General features: G+C 41.4%; 1 protein-coding gene across 3 annotated transcripts in view; it reads left to right on the top strand.

Annotated features, from left to right (window-relative positions):
* Window positions 1-4,347: 4,347 nt before the first annotated feature.
* LOC110497425 (polyamine-transporting ATPase 13A3) overlaps window positions 4,348-12,961 on the top strand; it is a 52,243-nt gene continuing 43,629 nt past the window's right edge. For 2 of the 3 annotated variants that reach the window (XM_036958882.2, XM_036958845.2), the window contains exon 1: window positions 4,348-4,605. The gene's annotated coding sequence lies outside the window, so the exon portion shown is untranslated. The remainder of the gene's footprint in view (window positions 4,606-12,961) is intronic. The other variant, XM_090196568.1, reaches the window with a different exon arrangement.

Raw genomic sequence — 12,961 nt, 5'->3', positions numbered from 1 at the left:
AATGTACATACACTCAATTAGTATTTGGTAGCATTGCCTTTAAATTGTTTAACTTGGGTCAAACGTTTTGGGTAGCCTTCCACAAGCTTCCCACAATAAGTTGGGTGACTTGTGTCACTGAGTCAGGTTGTAGGCCTCCTTGCTCGCACACACTTTTTCAGTTCTGCCCACAAATTTTCTATAGGATTGAGGTCAGGGCTTTGTTGCCCTTAAGCCATTTTGCCACAACTTTGGAAGTATGCTTGGGGTCATTGTCCATTTGGAAGACCCATTTGCGACCAAGCTTTAACTTCCTGACTGATGTCTTGAGATGTTGCTACAATATAGCCACATAATTTTCTCCTCATGATGTTATCTATTTTGTGAAGTGCACCAGTCCCTCCTGTAGCAAAGCACCCCCACAACATGATGCTGCCACACATGATGCTGCCACCCCCGTGCTTCATGGTTGGGAGGGTGTTCTTCGGCTTGCAAGCTTCCCCTTTTTCTCCAAATATAACGATGGTCATTATGGCCAAACAGTTCTATTTTGGTTTCATCAGACTAGAGGACAAAAAGTATGATCTTTGTCCCCATGTGCAGTTGCAAACCGTAGTCTGTCTTTTTATGGTGGTTTTGGAGCATTGGCTTCTTCCTTGCTGAGCGGCCTTTCAGGTTATGTCGATATAGGACTTGTTTTACTGTGGATATAGATACTTTTGTACCTGTTTCCTCCAGCATCTTCACAAGGTCCTTTGCTGTTGTTCTGGGATTGATTTTCACTTTTCGCACCAAAGTACGTTCATCTCTAGGAGACAAAGCGCGTGTCCTTCCTGAGCGGTATGACGGATGCATTGTCCCATGGTGTTTATACTTGCGTGCTATTGTTTGTACAGATGAACGTGGTACCTTCAGGCCTTTGGAAAATGCTCCCAAGAATGAACCATACTTTTGGAGGTCTACCATTTCTTTTCTGAGGTCTTGGCTGTTTTCTTTTGATTTTCCCATGATGTCAAGCAAAGAGGCACAGAGTTTGAAGGTTGGCCTTGAAATACATCCACAGGTACAACTCCAATTGACTCAAATTATGTCAATTAGTCTATCAAAAGCTTCCAAAGCCATGACATCATTTTCTGGAATTTTCCTAGCAGTACAGTCAACTTAGTGTATGTAAACTTCTGACCCACTGGAATTGTAATACAGTGAATATAAATTAAATAATCTGCCTCTGATTGGGAACCACACTCGGCAAAAAACAAAGAAATAGAAAACATAGAAATAAAGAAACTAGAATGCCCACACTAGTCACACCCTGGCCTAACCAAAATAGAGAATAAAAGCCTCTCTATGTCCAGGACGTGACAGTCGTGCACAAAGTAGATGTCTTAACTGACTTGCCAAACTGTAGTTTGTTAACAAGAAATGTGTGGAGAGGTTGAAAAACGAGTTTTAATGAGTCAAACCTAAGTGTATGTAAACTTCCGACTTCAACTGTAAGTGACCCCGAACTTTGGAACGGTAGTGTACCTTTATATTTTATAAAACTAAACTCTAGGCTTAGGCCATAGAGCTGTAAAGTTGTTTGATCTTATTTGGAGAACAAATGGGCTAAGGATTTAAAGTATTTTGTTTTACAACTGAATGATATTAAAATAATTTGCATAAATCATGAGGTTAACTGAAATAATTTAGGTTGTTTTGCATTTCACTAATTGCTTTTGCATTGAAATCCCATGAGGAAATAAGGCCTTTTGCAATTTGCCAGCTGCATAATCTCACCACAGGACTCTGTTTCTTCATACTCTAAAAACAACCCCAGCCACAAGAAAGCTGTTTCGGAATTTGCTTTGTATTGTGTTTCTAACTCATTTCTGCTGAGTGCTCGTTCTAGCGGGGTAGGGGTGAGGCGGAGGGGTTGAATTGTTCAAGATTTGCATTGTGTTCTGCTGTTAAAGATCTTTGATTAAAGACTGAGGCAGGGCCAGTCTGCCTCGGAAGCAAGCAAAATGGTTGCCTAGTCTATAGGGGATTCGTCACTTGGCTCTGATATTTTGGGAGCTGTTTACAGTCTCCTGTGTGATGCCTGCTGGTCAGGGGCTTGGCTCAACATTTTGTAAACTGCTCTCCAAGGACTGAGGAGTTGATTGGTTGAACATGTGACATCATTGAGTATCACAGTTTGCAGGTTGGAGTGAAAAAATGAACATTGTTGTGTTTTATTGCAGTGTAGAATATTTCCATAGAGAACAAGAACACAATCATGTGATTAAGCTGTAGACATAAACAACATGTCATTCATAGTGAATATGCATAATAGATAAACAGTATCTCTGCCTTATAACAAAACAACGGTGGGATTTTGAAAAAGCAACTGCACAGTGGAAAAAACTGCCAAAAGAGCATGAGAAAGTGTAGCAGTTTCCCCTGCAAGAATGACCAAAGAACCGAAGCCCAAAACCCACTGTCTGAATCTGTGGCATCATTGGACAGACTATAAAGAGCATATCAAGCAGAGTGGTGACTGGAGTGGCATGATAATTTCAAACACTGGTGAATGACCTGGTAATAGTTCCTCATTATATCACATTGTGTCAGATCTGTGTTTTGTATTGTGACTTTATAAGGTAATAAAAGTGCAAATAATGTATCTGTCATCAAACTTTGTGTTTTTATTGTCATGTCTCATGCTTTCATTGGGTGTCATATATGTTATTGGTTTGCCATCATAAGTGTCCTGTGGAGTTTACATAACAATTTGGACCATGATCCAGCAGTTTGTTGTTTCATTAAATATTGAATGACTGGGTTAAATGGCTCATATACACATTATATGGCCGTGTATCTGTCTTGTTATTCTCTTTCTCAGTGTGTCGACTACAAATGCCGATATCACTCCTCAGATGCTCAGGTGGCCTTGCAGACAGCTTGCCTGTTATGGGTTTGCACCGCTCATTAAACGAATGACACCCAAACTACTTATCAGCCTGGCTTTTGCATGGGCTGCACTAACTAACAAGACCCATTAGGGATGTGTCACCGTAGACCTCCCCTTATAAAACAGTGTCACTCCCTGGTCGCCTCGCAAGGTCAAGGGTTCACTTCCTGTATTTTACTAGTAAGGCCGGGTTATCAGGGCTGAACTGGAAAAGGCCCAGCAAACCTGATAAGGGCCAGACTAGACGGAATGGGCTCCTCCGTCCTTCCCAGTAGCTCCCACTCCCCTGCCTGTCTGGCCCGTTTCTCGAACTGCGGGCTGGGTAGTACAGTGCCAGAGTCACAGACTTGTTTTAACTGATGGGCATTCAAGTGACTTCCCTGGGTTCTGATAATAGGACAATACATAGATTAGAGCAAAGTTGTGAAGCACATTCTTCTCCACCCCATTACATTTCCTTTGGTGAAATGTCTGCTGAAGACATTGGTCTGTGATAAGGACGAGGGTTAGCCAAGCAATTGCTGATAAACAGTAGAAATTTGCCATTAATTTAAAACCTCTTGACTACATCAACATGAATTCTTGTGACAATGAATGCCAGTGTCCTCATTACATTTAATTTTATATTGCACATCTATAAAGGCTTATTACCATATTTGTCTCAAGCTCCTTTGACATGCTGAAAACAGAGACAGCATAGCACACATACAGAGTACATGCAGGTCCTGAAGCCCAGTCACTGCCAGTGCCTTGTGTTCTGATGTAGTCTGAATGCTGAGCTGGCATTGCCCAGCCTCTGGGCTGTGAGGTGCCAGGGCCTGAGGTTGATTATTTTCCCTTCCGAGACTGGGGAAAATTAAAACAAACTGTCCTTCCATATAAATAGTTGGAATTCTGTTTGCACAACTGACTGGGAGCAAAGATTAGAACATCTGAGGCACCAGTCCTGAATGGGCTTTCTTGTTTTTCTTTAGGATTGGTGAGTACGTCATTGGTCGCTCGCTCTGAGGGAAGAGAGACGTGGGATGTATTATAGCCGGTCTAAACTGTATGAGCTTTTGCTCGTCATATGTTATGACAGACTGTTCTCGGTAGTTTCAATAGATCTCATAATGTTCTGCCATCCAGAGTAAAATACAAGAAATTGCCGTGTTAAAGCAATTAAGCTATATTGTCTGGTCTTGAATGAATCCATGTTATTTATACAATAATATTTCATGCAAGAAGAACACACCTAGCCAGATGGAATCATGAATGGAAAACACCCTTCCATGCTGTGGGTATGCATGCCGGCGTACAAGTATGTATGACATGTAGATTGTAATGTTTAAATACAACAAATGTGACCCCAGCGAGGTGAATGAAGATATTGTGATGATAATATAAGGCAGAAATATGTGCGCTATTTGACCACGGAGTTTATAACCGCGTATGTTCTTTCGTGATCTCATATCCTGTGCCTCACGCCTTCACTTCCTCTTAGTAAGTGAGGAAGTTTCAGGCAGTTAATCCGACGCCTCATTCGTTCTTTCACTGAGCTGTCAACATTTAATTGTGAGGCGACTACATTCGATATAAAATATATATATAGCCAGCTATACTTCTCTGCAACAACGTTTTTCTTTTTGAAAACAGCTGCTCTCGTCTTACTATGACTCTCAGGTGATCGTCAAAGAGTCCAGGTGGTTCTGGTAAGTGTCTTTATTTAATTTGAGCTCTCCACATCACCCCATGTGTTGGAGATTGCTTGCTTGCTTGCTAGCGAGCTAAAAAAAAACAGGCAGGCAGTCACTTCTGATATTTTTTCCACTGATTGTTCTTTTGACCAATCACATTCACATCAGCTCCTTTTCAGAACAGATCTTTTTAGTCTAAAGAGAAATTAGAGAGAAAAAAATCTGAATTGGGCTGCCTGTCTAAACGCAGCCTAAGAAAGCTAACGTTAGCAACTAGCCACAGTTCAGTCATGCTCAGCCATACCATAGTAGTGTAGCCAGTTCTTGTGTATCACGAAATGGGGATTCCTCCAGTCCGTTTGCTGTCTCTCCTGTGTTTCACATTGACAGCTAAACTAGAACGAGCGTCTTAAACTAGCTATTTATCCAGCTAATTTAATTTCTATGAGCGAGCTAGCTTTCTTGCTCTGTCATATTGGTCCCCCTCTCCCTATTATCTGAGAACATTAGCTAGTTAAGGTTACTTGGTTAGCTAGCGAGAATGTTTTAGCTGCTATTGTATGCAGTTGATCACTGCGTTGTCTGTCTAAAGTCACTAAGATGACTAACATTAAATAACACAAGCATTTGCTTTTGTTACTAACTAGGTAGTGCATGGGTGCCTAACTTTGTCTGAAAGTGGGGGTGCAAAAGCTTGGGAGGGAGTGTGTGTCCCAGAAAATTTGAGTGTAAACATTTCAACACAGTTTCTTAACAGGGGGAATCCATATTTATGAACAGAACACAACTATTTTTCTTAGGTTTAGCCACAAATTATATTGGAAAATAGGCTTTGGTAAACCGTGTATATACTGTATACCGAGATATTTGGAAAAAGCCACAGGATGGTTTTTCAATACCATTGAAACTATTTACTATTTATTTTATACATTTGAATACTGGTATTTACCTTAAGTAAATACCTGCAGTCAACTTGCACAATACGTTAGGAGATAAAGAACATTACGTTCTAAATTTCACTTGTCACAATATTATGAAGCTTACGGTAGTCCCCAGTCACATGTCACGTGGTGTTTGTCCGGAGCCTTGTGAGTAACTCACTGTTGTGCAGCATGCTCCAGGTGATCTAATTACAGTAAGGAATTCACAGCTACATTTTTGCCAGCTAGATATCTTATAACTATTAAGTTACTGTCTAAAATGTGCTAAATGCTCTGCAGTTGTGCATTTTGGTGTGCTAATTTAGTAGCTAGTTAGCTATCTAGTTAAGTGGTTAGCTATGTCCTAAATCAATTATTTGCTTGGTAACAGCATAGAATCCCCTCATAGATCAAGAGCCTTGCTGCCTATTATTTGTTTTGGCGTGCAGCAAACTGTGAGTAGCATTTGAGTAATTTATTCTAATTTTTAAAATTTACATTTGGGCAAAACAGTTAAGAACATTCTTATTTACATATAGTTGTATAGTTTAGATCCAAAGCTCTACAAAATGTTCGCAATGCACTCATCAGCATTTAGTTAGCATTCTCTATGGAATTTTACATGTACACTGAACAAAAATATATAGGCAACATGGAAATGGTTGGTCTCATGAGCTGAAATAAAAGATCGCAGAAATGTTCCATACGAACAATGCTTATTTCTCTCAAATTTGGTGACTAAATGTGTTTCCATACCTGTTAATAAGCATTACTCCTTTGCTAAGATAATCCACCTACCTGACAGGTGTGGCATATCAAGGAGCTGATTATTACACAGGTGCACCTAAAAGGCCACTCTAAAATGTGCAGTTTTGTCACACAACACAATGCCATAGGTGTCTCCTGTTTTGAGGGAGTGTGAAATTGGCATGCTGACTCATGGAATGTCCAACAGAGCTGTTGCCAGAGAATTCAATGTTTATTTCTCTACCATAAGCTGCCTGAAATGTTGTTTTAGAGAATTTGTCAGTACATCCAACTTGCCCCACAACCGCAGACCATGTGTATGGCGTTTTGTGGGCGAGAGGTTTGCTGATGTCAATGTTGTGAACAGAGTGCCCCATGGTGGCTGTGAGGTGATGGTATGGGCAGGCATGAGCTTTGGACCACGAACAAAATTGCATTTTATCGGTGGCAATTTGAATGCACAAAAATACTGTGACGTGATCCCGAGGCCCATTTTGAAGACCATTTTGATCAGATCTGTATTCCCAATCATGTGAAATCTGTAGATTAGGGCCTAATGAATTTATTTCAATTGACTGATTTTCTCAGGAACTGTAACCCAGTAAAATCTTTGAAATTGTTTCATGTTTGTTTTTGTTCAGTATACTTGTTAGCATTGCTAACCTTCGGATTACAGAATATTAGTGGGGTTTGATAACAGCGCCCCTTGTGTTCAGTGCCAGTATTACCAAATATCCCAGTATGACAGTCTCGTTACCGCCCAAGCCTATTCGGGGAAAAAGTGTTTAAATGACTAGATTACTAACCTATTCCCTTCCCCCGAAAATCCCACCCCCAATAATTAAATAACAGGTCTGAAACCCTAACAACCCTGGGACTCTCAAACATCCCTTCCCTGAAAATCCCACCGATAGTGATCGATTGATAGGTCTGAAATAGAGGTCGAGCGATTTAATCGGAATGGAAGATTTAATTAGGGCCGATTTTGAGTTTTCATAACAATCGGTGATCTGCATTTTCGGACACCGATTGTGGCCTATTTACATTGCACTCCACGAGAAGACTGCGTGGCAGGCTGGACGACCTGTTTCGCGAGAGCCGCAAGAAGCCAAGGTAAGTTGCTAGCTAGCATTAAACTTTCCTGCATTTGCCAGCAGCTCTTTGCTGTGCTTCAAGCATTAGGCTTGAAGTCATAAACAGCTCATCAACTCCTGAGATTAGGCCGGTGTAACCGATGTGAAATGGTTAGCGGGTTGCGCTAATAGCTTTTCAATCGGTGACGTCACTCGCTCTGAGACCTTGAAGTAGTTGTTCCCCTTGCTCCGCGGCTTTTGTGGAGTGATGGGTAATGATGCTTCGAGGGTGGCTGTTGTCGATGTGTCCCTGGTTCAAGCCCAAGTAGGGGCAAGGAGAGGGACGGAAGCTATACTGTTACACTGGCAATACTATAGTGCCTATAAGAACATCCAATAGTCAAAGGTATATGAAATACCAAATGGTATAGAGAGAAATAGTCCTATAATTCCTATAATAACTGCAACTTCTAACTTCTTACCTGGGAATATTGAAGACTCATGTTGAAAGGAACCACTAGCTTTCATATGTTCTCATGTTCTGAGCAAGGAACTTAAATGTTAGCTTTTTTACATGGCACTTATTGCACTTTTACTTTCTTCTCCAACACTTTGTTTTTGCATTATTTAATCCAAATTGAATATGTTTCATTATTTGAGGCAAAATGTATTTTATTGATGTATTATATTAAGTTAAAATAGGTGTTCATTCAGTATTGTTGTAATAGTCATTATTAAAAATAAATAACTAAAAATATTAAATCGGCCGATTTAAATCGGTATCTGCTTCTTTTTTTTTGAGTCTCCAATAATTGGTATCGGCGTTTAAAAATCATAATCGGTCGACCTCTAGTCTGAAACCCTACCAACTCTATGACTGTCTCAAATACCCTGCTCCACCCTGACAATCCCACCCACAGGGATGGATTGACAGGCCAACCTGCTAACCTCTCTGGGGTAGGGGGCAGTATTTTGACATCCGGATGAAAAGCGTGCCCAAAGTAAACTGCCTGTTGCTCAGGCACAGAAGCTAGGATATGCATATAATTGGTTTAGATTTAGATAGAAAACACACTAAAGTTTCTAAAACTGTTAAAATTATGTCTGTGAGGACAACAGAACTGATATGGCAGGCGAAACCCAGAGGACAACCCCCCCACACTATTTTCAATGGCTAGTACTATAATTTATAAGCCCAAGTCCTCCCAAATTGCAGTTCCAAGGGCTTCCCCTAGATGTCAACAGTCTTTAGAAAGAGTTTCAGGCTGGTTTTTGGAAAAATTACCTGGAAATTGTAGTTTTTCTAGGTGGCTCCCATTTTGGCTGTAGTGTTTCCAAGCGCGTGGAGGAAATCTGACACAACGGCTGGATTAACAAGAAGTTGAGCTTTATTTTGATATATAACACATATTTTCAAGAATGTTAAATATTTGAATTTAGTATTTTTGAATTTCGCGCTCTGCAATTTCACTGGATATTGGCCAGGTGGGACGTTACCGTCCCACGTACCCTAGTGAGGTTAAGAATGTGCCCAGGATAAATAGATAAAAATGTTATTGGTCGCATACACAAACTCAGCAAAAAAAGAAACGTCCTCTGTCAACTGCGTTTATTTTCAGCAAACTTAACATGTGTAAATATTTAATATTTAATATTTAACATAAGACTCAACAACTGAGACATAAACTGAACAAGTTCCACAGATGTGACTAACAAATGGAATTATCTGTCCCTGAACAAAGGGAAGGGGGGGGGGTGTGAAGAGCACTTTTTGCCAGTCCTATCTGGTCCAGCAACGGTGGGTTTGTGCCCATAGGCGACGTTGTTGTCGGTGATGTCTGGTGAGGACCTGCCTTACAACAGGCCTACAAGCCCTCAGTCCAGCCTCTCTCAGCCTATTGCGGACAGTCTGAGCACTGATGGAGGGATTTTGCATTCCTGATGTAACTCGGGCAGTTGTTGCCATCATGTACCTGTCCCGCAGGTGTGATGTTCGGATGTACCGATCCTGTACAGGTGTTACACGTCGTCTGCCACTGTGAGGACGATCAGCTGTCCGTCCTGTCTCCCTGTAGCTCTGTCTTAGTTGTCTCATAGTACGAACATTGCAATTTATTGCCCTGGCCACATCTGCATGCCTCCTTGCAGCATGCCTAAGGCATGTTCACGCAGGTGAGCAGGGACACTGGGCATCTTTCTTTTGGTGTTTTTCAGAGTCAGCCGAAAGGCGCCTAGTGTCCTAAGCTTTCATTACTGTGACCTTAATTGCCTACCGTCTGTAAGCCGTTAGTGTCTTAACGACTGTTCCACAGGTGCATGTTTATGGTTCACTGAACAAGTATGGGAAACAGTGTTTTAAACCCTTTACAATGAAGATCTGTGAAGTTCTTTGGATTTTTATGAATTGTCTTTGAAAAACAGGGTCCTGAAAAAGGGACATTTTTCTTTTTTTGCTGAGTTTATTTGGCAGATTTTATTGCGGGTGTTTCTAGCTGCAACAGTGCAGTAATATCAAACAATACACACATCTAAAAGTAAAATAATGGAATTAAGAAATTTATAAATATTAGGACGAGCAGTGTGTGTGTGGATATATACAGTGCATTCGGAAAGTGTTCAGACCCCTTTTTCCTGTCAATCTACACACTATCCCATAATGACAAAGGAAAAAAAAGGTTTAAAAAATTATAATTAAATTTTACATTGACATAAGTATTTAGAGCCTTTTGTCATGAGACTTGAAATTGAGCTCGGGTGTATGTTTCCATTGATCATTCTTGATGTTTCTACAACTTGATTGGAGTCCACCTGTGGTAATTTCAATTGATTGGACATGATCTGGAAAGGCACACACCTGTCTATATAAGGTCCGACAGTTGACAGTGTATGTCAAGAATGAAAACCAAGCCACGAGGTTGAAAGAATTGTCCGTAGAGCTCCGCGACAGAATTATGTTGAGGAACAGTTCTGGGGAAGGGTACCAAAACATTTCAGCAGCATTGAAGGGCTCTAAGAACACAGTGGCCTCCATCATTCTTAAATGGAAGAAGTTTGGAACCACCAAGATTCTTCCTTAAGGTGGCCGGCCGCCAGGCCAAACTGAGCAATCGGGAGAAGGACCTTGGTCAGGCAGGTGACCAAGATCCAGAGTTCCTCTGTGGAGATGGGAGAACCTTCCAGAAGGAAGGACAATCATCTCTGCAGCACTCCACCAATCAGGCCTTTTATTGTAGAGTGCCAGACAAAGCCACTCAGTAAAAGCTACATGACCGCCAGCTTGGAATTTGCCAAAAGGCACCTAAAGGACTCTCAGACAATGAGAAACAAGACTCTCTGATCTGATGAAACCAAGTTTCTCGCTTGGCATTCACTCTTTGGCCTGAATGCCAAGCGTCACATCTGGAAGAAACCAGGAACCGCTCATCTGGCCAATACCTTCCCTACGGTGAAGCGTGGTGGCAGAATCATGCTGTGGGGATGTTTATCTGCGGCAGGGACTGGGAGACTGGTCAGGATTGAGGGAAAGATGAACGGAGCAAAGTACAGAGAGAGCCTTGATGACAACCTGCTCCAGAGCGCTCAGGGCCTCAGACTAGGGCGACGGTTCACCTTCCAACAGGATAACGACCCTAAATTCACAGCCAAGACAATGCAGGAGTGGCTTCGGGACAAGTCTCTGAAGTGGCCCAACCAGAGCCCGGACTTGAACCTGATCGAACATCTCTGGAGAGACCTGAAAATAGCTGTGCAACAACGCTCCCCATCCAACCTTACAGAGCTTGAGGATCTCAAAATCAAATGTTATTTGTCACACGCGCCGAATTCAACAGGTGTAGATCTTACAGTGAAATGCTACTTACAAGCCCTTAACCAACAATGCAGTTGTTAGAAATATAAGCAATAAAAGTAAGAAATACTTAGAGCAGTGGTAAAATAACACTAGCGAGGCTATATACAGGGGGTACCGGTATAGAGTCAATGTGTGGGGAAACCGGTTAGTCAAGGTAATTGCGGTAATATGTAGATGTAGGTAGAGTTATTAAAATGACTATGCATAGATAATATCAGTAACAGTAGCGTAAAAGGGGGGCAAAGCAAATCGTCTGGAAGCCCTTTGGACCTAGACTTGGCGCTCCGGTACCGCTTGCCATGCGGTAGCAGAGAACAGTCTGTGACTAGGGTGGCTGGAGTCTGACAATTATTAGGTCCTTCCTCTGGCACCCCCTGGTATAGAGGTCCTGGATGGCAGGAAGCTTGGCCCCAGTGATGTACTGGGCCATACGCACTACCCTCTGCAGTGTCTTGCGGTCGGAGGCCGAGCAGTTGCCATACCAGGCACTCATGCAACCCGTCAGGATGCTCTCGATGGTACGGCTGTAGAACCTTTTGTTCTGCAGAGAAGAATGGGATAAACTCCCCAAATACTGGTGTGCCAAGCTTGTAGCGTCATACGCAAAAATAATCGAGGCTGTAATTGCTTCCAAAGGTGCTTCAACAAATTACTGATTTAACGGTTCTGTGTACTTATATAAATGTGATTTCATTTTTAAAATATTTTTTATATACATTTGCAAAATTTTCTAAAAACCTGTTTTTGCCTTGTCATTATGGGGCATTGTGTGTAGATTGAGGGGGAGAAACTATTTAATCCATTTTAGAATAAGGCTGTAACGTGACAAAATGTAAGGAGTCTGAATACTTTCCAAATGCACCGTATCGTCGCTGTCTGGTCCACTGGCCGGTCTACATGTGCATTCCATCATCGCAGAATGATTAGGATTTGCCATAAGATGGGTCATACACAGTCAGCAACATCACACGGCCCAGGATGTGAATAAGTGATTTTAAATAATGATTATAAGTAAGTGTGACCTACGTTATTCTCTTTTCCATGTTCCATGTCCCACTGACTCAGTGGGAGCACTAGAAATCATTCAACAATGTAACTCGAGAGTTGTCAGATGGAGAATGGGGAGGTAAACTTGATTGTTAGATGTCTTCTGGCAGTTTTCTCTCTCAGCTGTGAACTTGCCAGCTCAGCTACCTGTCAAGTCAGTCAGCTAGCTATAGCTTTCACAACTGATGGCCAGCTATTTGAATGACAGTTGACACTACCCAAACACTGAACTAAAGGTCGACCGATTATGATTTTTCAATGTTGATACAGATTATTGGAGGACAAAAAAAGCTGATGCCGATTTAAAAAAATATATATATAATAATAAAATAAAAAATTGAAATGCATTTATATATATTCACACACACACGTTTGTAATAATGTCAATTGCAACAATACTGAATGAACAATGAACACTTATTTTAACTTAATATAATACATATTATGGGCTTTTGGATGGGTGTTCTTAAGGTGATTCCACAGGTTGGTGGTATTTTTTGATTTAGCCGTTGCTGACCCCATGCTTACATATTTATCACAAATAAGACACCTTGCTTTCCCTGGTGCCAATTCCATGTAATAGTCCCACACTGGTGCTCTGCTTTTCTCTGCCATCTGTAAAACACACACACACAGCTCTGAAGTGTCAATGATACTGAAGAGTCTGCTTAGGAGACAAATACTCTCAACTGTTTGAATAAAAATAGAGTTTAAGTTACCTGTGATGAATGTTG

The sequence above is a fragment of the Oncorhynchus mykiss genome, chromosome 1 (genome assembly GCF_057628025.1).
Source record: "Oncorhynchus mykiss isolate SJ-2025 chromosome 1, ASM5762802v1, whole genome shotgun sequence".
In the NCBI taxonomy this organism is placed as follows: domain Eukaryota; kingdom Metazoa; phylum Chordata; class Actinopteri; order Salmoniformes; family Salmonidae; genus Oncorhynchus; species Oncorhynchus mykiss.
The sequence above is the reverse complement of the archived record's forward strand: the minus strand, read 5'-3'. Positions and strand labels throughout refer to the sequence as shown.